The sequence below is a fragment of the Saccopteryx leptura genome, chromosome 1 (genome assembly GCF_036850995.1).
Source record: "Saccopteryx leptura isolate mSacLep1 chromosome 1, mSacLep1_pri_phased_curated, whole genome shotgun sequence".
Taxonomy (NCBI): Eukaryota; Metazoa; Chordata; class Mammalia; order Chiroptera; family Emballonuridae; genus Saccopteryx; species Saccopteryx leptura.
Window position 1 is genome coordinate 55,044,426 of NC_089503.1, and position 12,858 is coordinate 55,057,283.

The 12,858-nt window shown below is 44.2% G+C and overlaps 1 protein-coding gene and 1 pseudogene across 4 annotated transcripts in view; both read left to right on the forward strand.

The window, feature by feature from the left end:
- LOC136394159 (tripartite motif-containing protein 5-like) overlaps positions 1-12,858 on the forward strand; it is a 119,281-nt gene that overhangs the window by 30,149 nt on the left and 76,274 nt on the right. The window lies entirely within an intron of this gene.
- Positions 195-12,858, forward strand: part of LOC136389678 (tripartite motif-containing protein 5-like) — a 40,308-nt pseudogene continuing 27,644 nt past the window's right edge.

Genomic DNA, 12,858 nt, shown 5'->3' on the forward strand with positions numbered 1-12,858 from the left:
TCTACCACTGAACCAACTGGCCAGGGCCAATTGTGGGATTTCTTAACAACAGTGTAGGTAAGCATTTTCTTGCCCAGGTCAGCCCTGCATTTATAGCGAGTTGAAAGTTCTGAAGAGGATAAAGAAAATTCCATTCTTCTCCTTCCAATGAGATAGGAGGGGTGTATTTTATGCAATAGATATTCATTCAGGACATGGTGGGATCCAGAGGCAGATTAAGGTCAGGTGAGGCTTTGGGCACAGAAAAAGATATTGGGCCCCTTAAACTTGGTGTCATTTGAAATAAGTGTAAAGTTTGGGTTTTGTGAGGCATTTCAGAAGTTGGGGCCTAGGGTGCTCAGCAAAAAACAAGAACTCCGTGAATGGACAGGAAGAAGGGAACAACTGCCGTGTGTGTCGAATCAGTTACCACCCTGCGAGCCTGCGGCCTAATCGGCATATGGCCAATATAGTGGAGATGCTCAGGGAGGTCAAGCTGAGCCCAGAAGAGGAGCAAACGAGAGATCTCTGTGTGCGCCATGGAGAGAAACTCTTGCTCTTCTGTAAGGAGGATGGAAAGTTCATTTGTTGGCTTTGTGAGCTGCCTTAAGAACACTGTAATCACCACACATTCCTCATGGAGGAGTTTACCCAGGAGTACAAGGTAACAGACCAGGATGGGGGAAAGACAGGGCAAAAAATGGTATTTGTTGGGAATCTGTACTTTGCATTTCACTCTAAGGACCTTGCCACCAGAGCCCAGAGCCTGATCACTTTTCTTTCTATGCTCACCTTTCAATACCTGAAGGACATTTCTGTGTGTTCCACCTAATTACAACATGATGAGTAGGCTTTAAAACGGAAACAGATATTTTTATATTTTTTATTGATAGGTGGGTTTTGGGTGCCTGTACGGCCAGGAGATGCCATTGTGGCCACTTACATGCAGGTTCCCATCGAATTTGGGCAGACAGTAAAGAAATGGCAGAGTTGGAGGATGGTAGGTCATTCTGTTTATTGGTATCTCACCAAGACAGGCAAACCACAAGAGAAGACAAGGGAAAAGAAAACCTGCTTTTCCCATGAAGGACAAGGGCTCAGGGAGGCCCCTGCAATGGTGATAGCAGAAACTGAGAGAGCAAGCTCCAGGTAGGTCTGTCCCACTTTATAGTATAGAAATCAAAACCTTTAATCCAATATACAAACAAAGAGGTCTCTGATACAAAGTCACTTATCTGAGGCATAATGGGATTCCTCATGAGCATACACCACCCCACATCATGCAATCAGTCAAGGGTATAGGTAAAAGCTTAGTCTTAAAACTAAGCCTTAGGCTATAATGACCAGGCCTGCTTACAGCCTGTCCCCCACACCCAATACAAAGTATAAATGAGCAAACATATATCAATATATCATATTTGCAAACTTATTTGACCAATATCTCACCGCTTTTGCTTGCTTCACAATCTAAATCACAGGTACCTTCCATGATGGTCACTGTGCAAGGAGTGGGATACGTTGCATAAACAGAAACAGTACCAACTACAGCAATAGGATTAACAAATCAAAAGCTATGGGCAAAATGAGAAAGCTGTCAGTGGCACCAAGAGAGGCAAATCTTTTCCCTCTAGCAGAATACAGGCCAGAGTTTTGCCTGCAGACAGCACCGTAGCTGGTACCAGAGGCCGCCCTGAGCAGGCATACCAAACCTTATTGGCCAATAGACCAGCATCTGCTGGTTCTATGTGTAGTAAAATCGGAGAATTTATTTTTGGCCATAAAGAAATTACAAAGGTGCCCTTCATAATGCTGTTTTTCTAAACACTCAAGGTATAATACACTTCTACCTTAGGTGGCCAGGTGCTGGTTGCCCATGGAGTTAACTGGAGGTCCACCTCTAGCGCCTTTCCCCATGGTGCCAACAAGGCCACTCATCTCAAGTGGGGGGCCTGTATAGTCCAGGGCCAAGTCCATTGAGGCCGTTGGCCTTTAAGAAGGGCTGTTGGGGCAGGCAAGAGCTCATTGTCCTGCTGTCCAAAACCGGGCTTGAGTAAAATGTGCTTGGTGCATATCCGCAACTGAATGGGGACAGCTGCCTGATGTAGGAGGGCCACTACTAGAGCTGGGCTCCCCCGTCAAGGTCTCTTATTCAAAATCTGGATTACTATCTATAAGCGGTGTGTCCATCCAGTAAGGGAGCTGTCTCAGTCCCAGCTTTAAGAGTCCATTATACAGCTCAATGATACCAGCAGTGGGGGGGGGGGGGAGTGGTAGGTGTAAAGCCAGTATCCAAGGCCACCATCACAGAAGCCTGGCCCATGCAGGTTTGCACTGGATTCGGACAGTCGGTAAAGAAACAACGGAGCCAAAAATTGGTGGGCCATCATCTTTAATTCTAGCTTGCACCCAGAGGGCAAGTAAAAAACACACTGGGCTCCAAAACCCACTCACATTCAGTGCTCACAAAGCTACTGACTTATCCGAGTTTCCTAGAATCAAAGGTTTCTAGCTCACCAGACTTATTCACCTCTGTTCCCCATCTCCTTCCTTCTCCCTGCACAAACTCTGCACAAACTGGCTTCTCACTCAACACTCCGCCATCTTGGCTGCTTCTCCTGGCCTCCTCCACGTGGCCTCTCTCTGCTGTCTCTTCTAATGCTAATTTCAGGAACTAAGTGCAAGCTCCTGTTTTGCCCTCATTTTATAGTGTAGAAATTAAAACCTTTAATCCAATATACAAAATAAGGAAGTCTCTAATACAAAGTCACTTATCTGGGGTATGATGGAATTGTACCATTCCACATCAAAAAGGGTGGGAAAGGTTTAGTCCTAAAACCAAGCCCCAGGCTACAAGGTTTCTGCCTGTCCACAGCCCACCCCCAACACACATTAATATCACCTGGGTGACGGCCTCCACGTGGGCAGCGGGCAGTGCCATCTTTAACAAAGTCAGCATAATATATTTAATCTGCCCAACAATAGGGAACATGGTATTTCCAGTCCACCCCCAGCTCTTGAGCCCATTGCCTCACCATTGAACCAGTGAAGTGGGTACATTGTCACTTTCAAGGACCAGCATTCACCCATATGCAGCACTCAGGCAACTGTTTTACTGTAGTGGGCATGGGGTATGCTTGGATCTCATCTATAACTGCATCAGAGATAACTTTCATCTTACCCAACCAGACAATTCTCAAGATTTTAACAGATAACCCAGGTCCTTGTAATTTTCTCATTGACTGCCCAGCCACATGCTTTCAAAAGGGATAGCAGGGTAGGGACTGATTGCTCCAATTCTGGAAGAGAATCACTAGTCACCCTAATATTATCAATATAATGGTACATGGGAACTGCCTCTGGCTGTTTCTATTTAGCCAGGTCAGCACAAGCCCATGGCACAAGGTGGGGCTATGCAAATAGCCCTGGGGTAATACTGTAAAGATCCTTTGTCTTCCTTCCCAACTGAAGGCAAATTGGTCTTGACTCCCTGCAGCTATATCAATAGAGAAAAAAGCATTAGCCACGTCTGCCACAAAGTGGTATGTCCCTAACTCATGGCTTAGCCGACCCATCATTGTAGGGTGGTGGGCAATGGGGGATGGCCACGTGGGGAACCCAGACCCAGGAACTTTGGCTAGGACCGTCCACAGCCAAATGTGCCAAAAGAAACTTCCCAGGAGTCCTTTGGAAAAAAGCGACCGTCCGTCAGCCAGTGAGATTTCACCACGTCATATTAGCTTGACCACCCTAGACGGGACCCTTTAAATATCTCTCATGTGGGTCACTCCATGAGACTTCCCTGGCCTCTGTGTCCCTGAGACCAGGGAACATCATCAGACGGGATGCGCTCTATACTCAATAAATGATTGATACGTGAATTCCAAACTGCCCTCTTGATGTTCCATTTAACTGTCAGACCTCACCCTTACTGGACTATTGCCCCTGAGACAGAGGAATTCCAAGAAGCTGGCAAGCCCCCCAAGAGGGAGCATTCTGGACATACCAGAATTTTGCCTCAGTATCCCCTCAGGCTCTCCCAAACACTATATAATTCGCCCCTAGTCTGTAAGCGGTGCTCTTCTCCTCCGGAGAAGTGCCCAGCAGGGTTCCTTTCTTCCTTTCAATAATGCCTGTTACTCTGGTCTCTTTTGGACTCCCATGGATTCCAACATTTGGTGCCGAAACCTGGGACAGGATACTAACTGCCTGGATGATCCTCTTTGCCATTCAAACTTACAAGCAGGGAAGCAATGGGCAGCGGCAGCTCATCCTGGGCTTACTCCCTGATTCTGTTTGGATGTACAACTGTAGGTTGATTGGCCAGCTGTCTAACCCTGTCCTGAACCCCTGCTGGACCAGAAGGTAAGGAGTTTCTCCCTCCCTTTTCCCCATTTGATCTCCAAATTTCTCTCCAAAACACCCCTTCCTGGTCAGACTGTTTTGAATTTGGACCCCATATCTACGGGTGATCTGCCTCTACTCCTCTACTGGACTTCTATGAAAGTCTAGGTGCACCTGCCCAGGCACCTCTCCTATGTCCCGGGATCTCAGCCTTGGGGTGACGACCTCTTGTCTAAGACTCTCTTTCTACGAAGATTTTCTCCTCTTGGAACTGTGACTGAAGGTGGGGATGCCCCCTTCTCTCACCAGTCTCCTCTACTATGGGCTCCTCTCAGTCCAAACCGTACGGACAGACTCCCCTTAGCTGTGTCCTCAAAAATCTCACCAAACTTGGTTTGTCTGACCTCAAACCAAAAAAAACTCATCTTTCTCTGTAATACAGCCTGGCCTCAATATAAATTAGATGATGACTTTCACTGGCCAGAGAATGGAACCCTTGATTACACTATCTTAAGAGATCTTTACAATTTCTGCAACCAGATGGGGAGGGCATCAGAAATTCCTTACGTGCAGGCTTTTCTTCTCCCTTCTCTCCTGTCCTTAATTTCTGTGCCTTCTGTTCTACACGCAGGTCATTTTTGGCCAGAGAAACCTCACCCAAAACCTCCACTCCTAATCTTTCCTTCTCTGTGGACTCCCAACTCTTTCCCACCTGACTGACCCCCGAGGGCACCCCTCTCTCAGGACCCCTCTCTGGTCCCTCTGCAAATCTTTTCCACTTGAGTCTCTTCCCTCCAAGAGCCCCCTCCCTTCTCCACTGTGTTCTTTGTCTCCTCCCCCCTCCTTAGAAGCTGTGGCTCTGGCTGTGGTGCCTGTCTCTTCTCTGACTCCTCCTCCCTCCTTACAACCTGCAGTTCTGTCTGTCTCTTCTTCTGACTCCTCCTCCCTCCTTACAAACTGTGACTGTGCCTCTTTCCTCCTTGACCTCTCCTCAGAGCTCTAAATCTTTTTTGACTCCTCTGACCATGTGGTGCTTTAATCTCCTCTTCCTCCTCTTGCAGATTCTGACCCTCCTTCTTTCCATCCAGCTGCTCACAATGTCCATCTGTCTGCTTTCTCTCTTCCTCCCCTCTATGCCGGCAACTCCCTGTCATCTTGAAAAACTTTAAAAAAGCAGAATTGTATATTAAGCTATGTAAGTAATCTGTCTTGTCTCTTTGTCAGAAAATATCTCTAGTATAATTTTAATTGAAACAAGTAAAGTGCGCTCATTTAAATTTCTTAATTCATAACTTGTGAAGTCTTTGTTTAATGTGTAACTGTGTCTGTTTCTAAGGCCTTAAACCAGGCGTCCCCAAACTACAGCCCTTGGGCCGCATGCGGCCCCCTGAGTCCATTTATCTGGCCCCCCACTGCACTTCCAGAAGAGGCACCTCTTTCATTTATGGTCAGTGAGAGGAGCACTATATGTGGTGGCCCTCCAACGGTCTGAGGGACAGTGAACTGGCCCCCTATGTAAAAAGTTTGGGGACCCCTGCCTCACACCAATAATTACCCACCTCTTAAATCAAGGCTTACTCATCCCCATGGACTCTCCCTGCAATACCACCAGCCTTGCTGTTTGAAAACCTTCAGGGGCTTATTGCCTCATACAAGCCTTACATCTAATCAATGAGGTGGTAATTCCCCTCCATCCAGTAGTCCCTAATCTCTACAGGTCCTAGACCTCAAGAATAACTTCTTTACCATTACTCTACACCCTGACTCTTACTTTCTGTTTACCTTTACATGGACTGTCTTACCCTGGGGGATCAAAAACAGCCCACACCTGTTTGGGCAAGCACTAACTCAGAATTTAGCAGCATGCAATCTCAAAACTAGTACTCTCTTACAATATGTAGATAACCTACTCCTCTGCAGCCCCTCCCTGCCTGCCTCAAGGAGACACACCACCACCCTTCTTAACTTCTTTGCTGTGAAGGGATATTGTGTCTTTGCAAAGGCTCAACTTCATTCTCAGTCTGTAGTCTATCTAGGCATTGCCTTAACCCCCACCACCTGAGGTCTCACCCTAAATCAAACTCAGACCCTCCGCAGTCTCCAACCACCTACCACTGCAAATCAAATCCTTTCTTTCCTTGGTTTAATAGGCTTCTTGAGACACTGGATTCCCAATTTTGCTCTCTTAGTCAAGCCCCTCAGTGAGATCTTCTGAGCATGGCTTTTAAGGTCTGTAATAGCCAAGGAAGTAACAGAAAAGGTAAATAAGGCCCAAAAGAGGTCAGGAAATACAACTTTTGGCATATGCTCTTAAAGGCTCCAGTGCCCTAAAGGGCTTCATAGGATTCCATCAGGGCCCTGCTCCAGAGTGGAAAGAAAGGTCATTGAACTGAAGCCTTCCAGGCTTTCTGGCCCCATCAAGGGACACATCATTGTTGTGGAAAGAGGGACACAAGAAAGTAAGCTGCCCCCTTGCTCCATGGAAGGAGGGTTGAGTCTCTTCTAGCCCTGCTCCAGCTACCTGTGACCTGACCTTGCCCAGAATGCTGGGAATTGCCAGTGAAGGCTGAAGGACATCATTCATGAGCTTAAGGTATTTCTTCCAAGTAGCAGATAAACTGATCTCATTTCTCATAAACACAAGGGCCATCTACTATGCCTTGCCAGAATATTTAAGTTTTATTTATCCCTCAAAGGTCTCTACTATGGGTATTGACAGTCTGATTTTGTTACCTTATTTAATGCATAGTATCTCCTTTATTCCTCATCTGAATGCCCCATGCCTATTGTAGGTTGGGACCTGCTGTTAATTACAGCTTGAAGCCATGATCAGTAGGACTTGAACTCTAACTGCAAAGTGTAAAAATGTAACCACCCTTTCCCGAAGTACTTGCAGGATTTATAGGTTACTCAGAAAACTGTTCAAAGACTGTCAAAGAGTTGCTTCCAGCATTACATCACCCAAGGACTGACTTTCACATGGACAGGTCCACACACCATAATCCTGACAACTCCTACTGCACCTCTCAACCTTCCTCATCCAATCAGGGACTTTCTACTCATGTGGGACCAACACCTATCTGTGTCTCTCTACTAATTAAATAAAAACCTGTACCCTAATCTATCTCACCCCAAATATCAATCTAATCCCACCTCATGAGCCTCTTCCAGTTCCTAGTACACTACCTGTCAATCTAAGGACCATATGAGCTATACAGGTAATTCCTCTCCTTGTTGCTTTAAGAATTTTTATAAAAATAGGTCTAGGGGCAGGGGTACTGGCCACTTCCCTGTCTTGTTTCTTCTCTCTCTCTCTCTGAAGCCCAGTGAATTCGTAAACATGGAATCAGTGGTTTCACACAAACTGGGTGTCTTGACTATTGCCTTTCATTAATCCACTCACTCTCCTCTTTATTTTTCTAACTTTTAGACCTTGCCTCTTACACTTGTTCACTAGTTTCTTACAGAATCACAAGCAAACCTTCACCAATCAGAAAATTTGAAAAATCTACCTAACCTTACACACCAACCCTGAAACCTGCCCTCGCAAAACAGAAAAATCTGAAACCCTATATCAGCAAACCTCCTAAATCCTATCTTTCAACCCCCACAGGTCCCCTAACCCTAAAGCTCTCCCATATCCCTGAAAAATCAGGAGAACGAATAGCATTTACCTCTTAACATTTGTCAGTCTTTTTACCCTTCACATAATAAGGGGACAAGATTGCTGGGTCTTCTTGGCTGAAAAAGAGCCTACAAACAGACATGAAACATTTCTTTTAGCTCAAGCTAATTGCTCTCTCCAGGGCTGCTAAGAAAGAATATCTCTAACTTTACCATGAAAATACTTTCACTCCCGCTATACAATCCTCCTTATCTCTGCATTCCTAATCTCAAAATACTTGCCCCCCTTCTTTATCAAGTTCCTACAAGTCCAGATGAGGGAAATCTGTAAGATTACCTACAATCAAATGCTGCTACACTTCTATTCTCCAATACCCCAAGGAGAACTTCCTGAGGGAAATATCAAATAGGTAGGGATGACAGCAGGAAGAAGCTGCCCCTCAGCCCGAGAAATTTCCTCATAAATGTTCTCCAAACCCCCTTCCTTTTAAACCACACATATTCAGTCCTTCTAAAAACTTACACCAACAGGTTCCCTGTCTCTAAAAATCTCCACATGTCCTCCCATTTGAGAGGAACCAGACCAGCACGTCTAATGAGGCTCATCCAGGAGACCATGTATCACCATGTCACTCTGTCCACTCGGCACTCACAGCAAGCAATTCACAATTATTACCTCGCAAAATTTTTTTACTTCCTCACTCAGGATTTTGAGGACATCACCTGGATCACACCTCACAGCACGAAAACTGATGACCTCCTTAACTGGATGAGGGACTTGGCTTGGAAAGGTTCTTTTCTTGAGTTCTCTTCAGAAGAAGCAATAATTTTCTAATTTTTTCTCCTCTTTCTCCTCATCACCCCTCACCATATATTATAAAATTAATAACTGCCTTTCTTTTATATGTAACCAGAGTTGAGAAATGATAGATATGTGAATTCCAAACTGTCCTCTTGATATTCCACTTATCTGTCAAACCTCACCCTTACTGGATTATTGCCCCTGAGACAGAGGAATTCCAAGAAGCTGGCAAGCCCCCCAAGGAGGAGCATTCCAGACATACCAGAACTTTTGCCTCAGTATACTCTCAGGCTCTCTCAAATACTATATCAGAGGTCCCCAAACTATGGCCTGCGGGCTGCATGTGGCCCCCTGAGGCCATTTATCCGGCCCACGCCGCACTTCCGGAAGGGGCACCTCTTTCGTTGGTGGTCAGTAAGAAGAGCACATTGATGAGCTCATTAGCCAAAAGCAGGCCCATAGTTTCCATTGAAATACTGGTCAGTTTGTTAATTTAAATTTACTTGTTCTTTATTTTAAATATTGTATTTGTTCCTGTATTTTTTTTTTTTTACTTTAAAATAAGATATGTGCAGTGTGCATAGGGATTTGTTCATAGTTTTTATTATAATCCAGCCCTCCAACAGTCTGAGGGACTGTGAATTGGTCCCCTGTGTGAAAAGTTAGACGGGTCCCTTGGCCCTTTTCCTATTCAAACTGGTACAATGGGTCTTGGGTGTTCTCCTGTTCCTCAGCTTCTTTATCATATAATCTCATAACCGAGCTGCCCGTGCACCAAACTTTTTATTGGTAGCTGCTGGAGCCTTTTGTCTCAGTGGCTGGAACTTCTGCTCTGGTTTAAGCTGTTGCTAAAGCTCCAAAAAATTTTATTAGACTGGCCATCTAATTTCCCCTTATCTCCTCCAGCTGCAATCAAATATACCCACATCTGTGTTCGGGTAACCTTTATAGGCCCGTTTCCCTTGTTAATTGGGGGGAGGGGCAACATAGGCAGCAGCCCTCACTGCTTTATGATCCTGAGGGGCCTCCAGCTCTCCCAACTCTGCTACCAACTGTGTAACTGGATTGATGGGCTTCCACAAATAGGGGCCCAAGATAGCCACAAATGACCCAAAAAGGGCTTACAGGGCGCTAGCAAGGATAAATTCCCTCATTTTTGCTGTAAACACTTCCTTGTCTGGCCCATGGGATGCAGGATTGAAAAAAGCATTCATTTAAAATTTTTTTTTTATTTTTATTAATTTTAATGCAGTGACATTGATAAATCAGGGTACATATGTTCAGAGAAAACATCTCCACATTATTATTATTATTATTATTATTATTATTTTGTATTTTTCTGAAGCTGGAAATGGGGAGAGACAGTCACACAGAGGCCCACATGCGCCCAACCGGGATCCACCCGGCACGCCCACCAGGGGCGATGCTCTGCCCACCAGGGGGCAATGTTCTGCCCATCCTGGGCGTCGCCATGTTGCGACCAGAGCCACTCTAGCACCTGAGGCAGAGGCCACAGAGACATCCCCAGTGCCCGGGCCATCTTTACTCCAATGGAGCTTTAGCTACGGGAGGGGAAGAGAGAGACAGAGAGGAAGGAGAGGGGGAGGGGTGGAGAAGCAGATGGGCGCCTCTCCTGTGTGCCCTGGCCAGGAATCAAACCCGGGACTTCTGCACACCAGGCCGACGCTCTAACACTGAGCCAACCGGCCAGGGCCTCCACATTATTTTGACATTTGATTATGTTGCATACCCCTCACCCAAAGTCAAATTGTCTTATGTCACCTTCTATCTGGTTTTCTTTGTGCCCCTCCCCTTCCCCCACTCCTTCTCTCTCCTTTCTTGCCCCCTCACAACCCCCCAACTTCCCATTTCCCCATTACCATCACATTCTTGTCCATGTCTCTGAGTCTCATTTTTATGTCCCATCTATGTATGGATTCATATAGTTCTTAGTTTTTTCTGATTTACTTATTTCACTCCATATAATGTTATCAAGGTCCATCCATGTTATTGTAAATGATCCAATTTCATCATTTTTTATGGCTGAGTAGTATTCCATAATATATATGTACCAAAGCTTTGTAATCCACTCGTCCACTGACGGACACTTGGGCTGTTTCTACATCTTTGCTATTGTGAAAAATGCTGCCATAAACATGGGGGTGCATTTCTTCTTTTGGAACAGTTCTATGGTGATCTTAGGGTATATTCCTAAAAATGGTATAGCTGGGTCAAAAGGCAGTTTGGTTTTTAATATTTTGAGGAATCTCCATACTGTTTTCCACAGAGGCTGCACCAGTCTGCATTTCCACCAGCAGTGCAGGAGGGTTCCCTTTTCTCCACATCCTGGCCAGCATTTATTCTGTGTTGTTTTGTTGATGAGCGCCATTCTGACTGGTGTGAGGTGATATCTCATTGTGGTTTTAATTTGCATTTCTCTAATGATTAGTGATGTTGAGCATTTTTTTCATATGCCTATTGGCCATCTGTATGTCCTGTTTGTAGAAGTGTCTATTCATTTCTTTTCCCCATTTTTGATTGGATTGTTTGCATTCCTGGGGTTGAGATTTACAAGTTCTTTATAAATTTTGGTTATTAACCCCTTATCAGATGTATTGTCAAATATGTTCTCCCATTGTGTAGTTTGTCTTTTTATTCTGTTCTTATTGTCTTTGGCTGTGCAAAAGCTTTTTAGTTTGATGTAATGCCGTTTGTTTATTCTGTCTTTTATTTCACTTGCATGTGGAGATAAATCAGCAAATATATTGCTGTGAGAGATGTTGGAGAGTTTACTGCCTATGTTTTTTCTAAGATGCTTATGATTTCACGGCTTACATTTAAGTCTTTTATCCATTTTGAGTTTATTTTTTTGAATGGTGTAAGTCAGGGGTCTCAAACTCGCGGCCCGCGGGCCACATGCGGCCCGCCCACCAATTTTGTGCGGCCGCAGACTGGCCCGCAGACTAATCCATGAAGTTTGATTAGTCTGCGGGCCGCACAAAATTGGTGGGCAGGTCGCGTGCGGCCCGCGGGCCGTGAGTTTGAGACCCCTGGTGTAAGTGGTGATCTAGTTTCATTTTTTTGCAGGTAGCTGCACAATTTTCCCAACCGCATTTATTAAAGAGGCTGTCTTTACTCCATTGTATGCCCTTACCTCCTTTGTCAAATATCAGTTGTCCATAGAGCTGTGGGTTTATTTCTGGGTTCTCTGTTCTGTTCCATTGATCTATATGACTGTTCTTATGCCAGTACCAAGCTGTTTTGAATACAATGGCCTTGTAGTATAATTTGATATCAGGAAGTGTAATACCTCCCACTTTATTCTTCTTTTTTAAGATTGCTGAGACTATTCATGTTGTTTTTTGGTTCCATATAAATATTTGGAATATGTGATCTATATCTTTAAAGTATGTCATTGGTATTTTAATTAGTATTGCATTGAATTTATAAATTGCTTTGGGTAATATAGACATTTCAATGATGTTTATTCTTCCTAACCATGAGCACGGTATATGCTTCTACTTGTTTGTATCTTCCTTGAATTCTTTTTATCAATGTTTTATAATTTTGCAAGTACAAGTCTATAGTTACCTTGGTTAAATTTACTTCTGGGTACTTTATTTTTTTGGTTGTACTAGTGAAGGGGATTGTTTCCTTAATTTCTTTTTCTGACTTTTTATTGTTGGTGTATAAAAATTCCTCTGATTTCTGAGTATTAATTTTATATTCTGCCTCCTTGCTGAATTCATTTATCAGGTCCAGTAGTTTTTTGACTGAGACTTTAGAGTTTTCTATATACAATATCATATCATCTACAAATAATGATAGTTTTATTTCTTCTTTTCTAACTTGAATGCCTTTTATTTCTTCTTCTTGTCTGATTACTGTGGCTAGGGCTTCCAGGACTATGTTGAATAAGAGTGGTAAAAGAGGGTACCCCTGCCTTTTTCCTGATCATAAAAGGATTGCTTTTAATTTTTGCCCATTGAGGTGATGTTGGCTGTGGGTTTGTCATAGATGGTTTTTATTATGTTGAGGTATGTTGCCTGTATTCCCACTTTGCTGAGAGTTTTGATCATGAATGGGTGCTGGATTTTATCAAATGCTTTTTC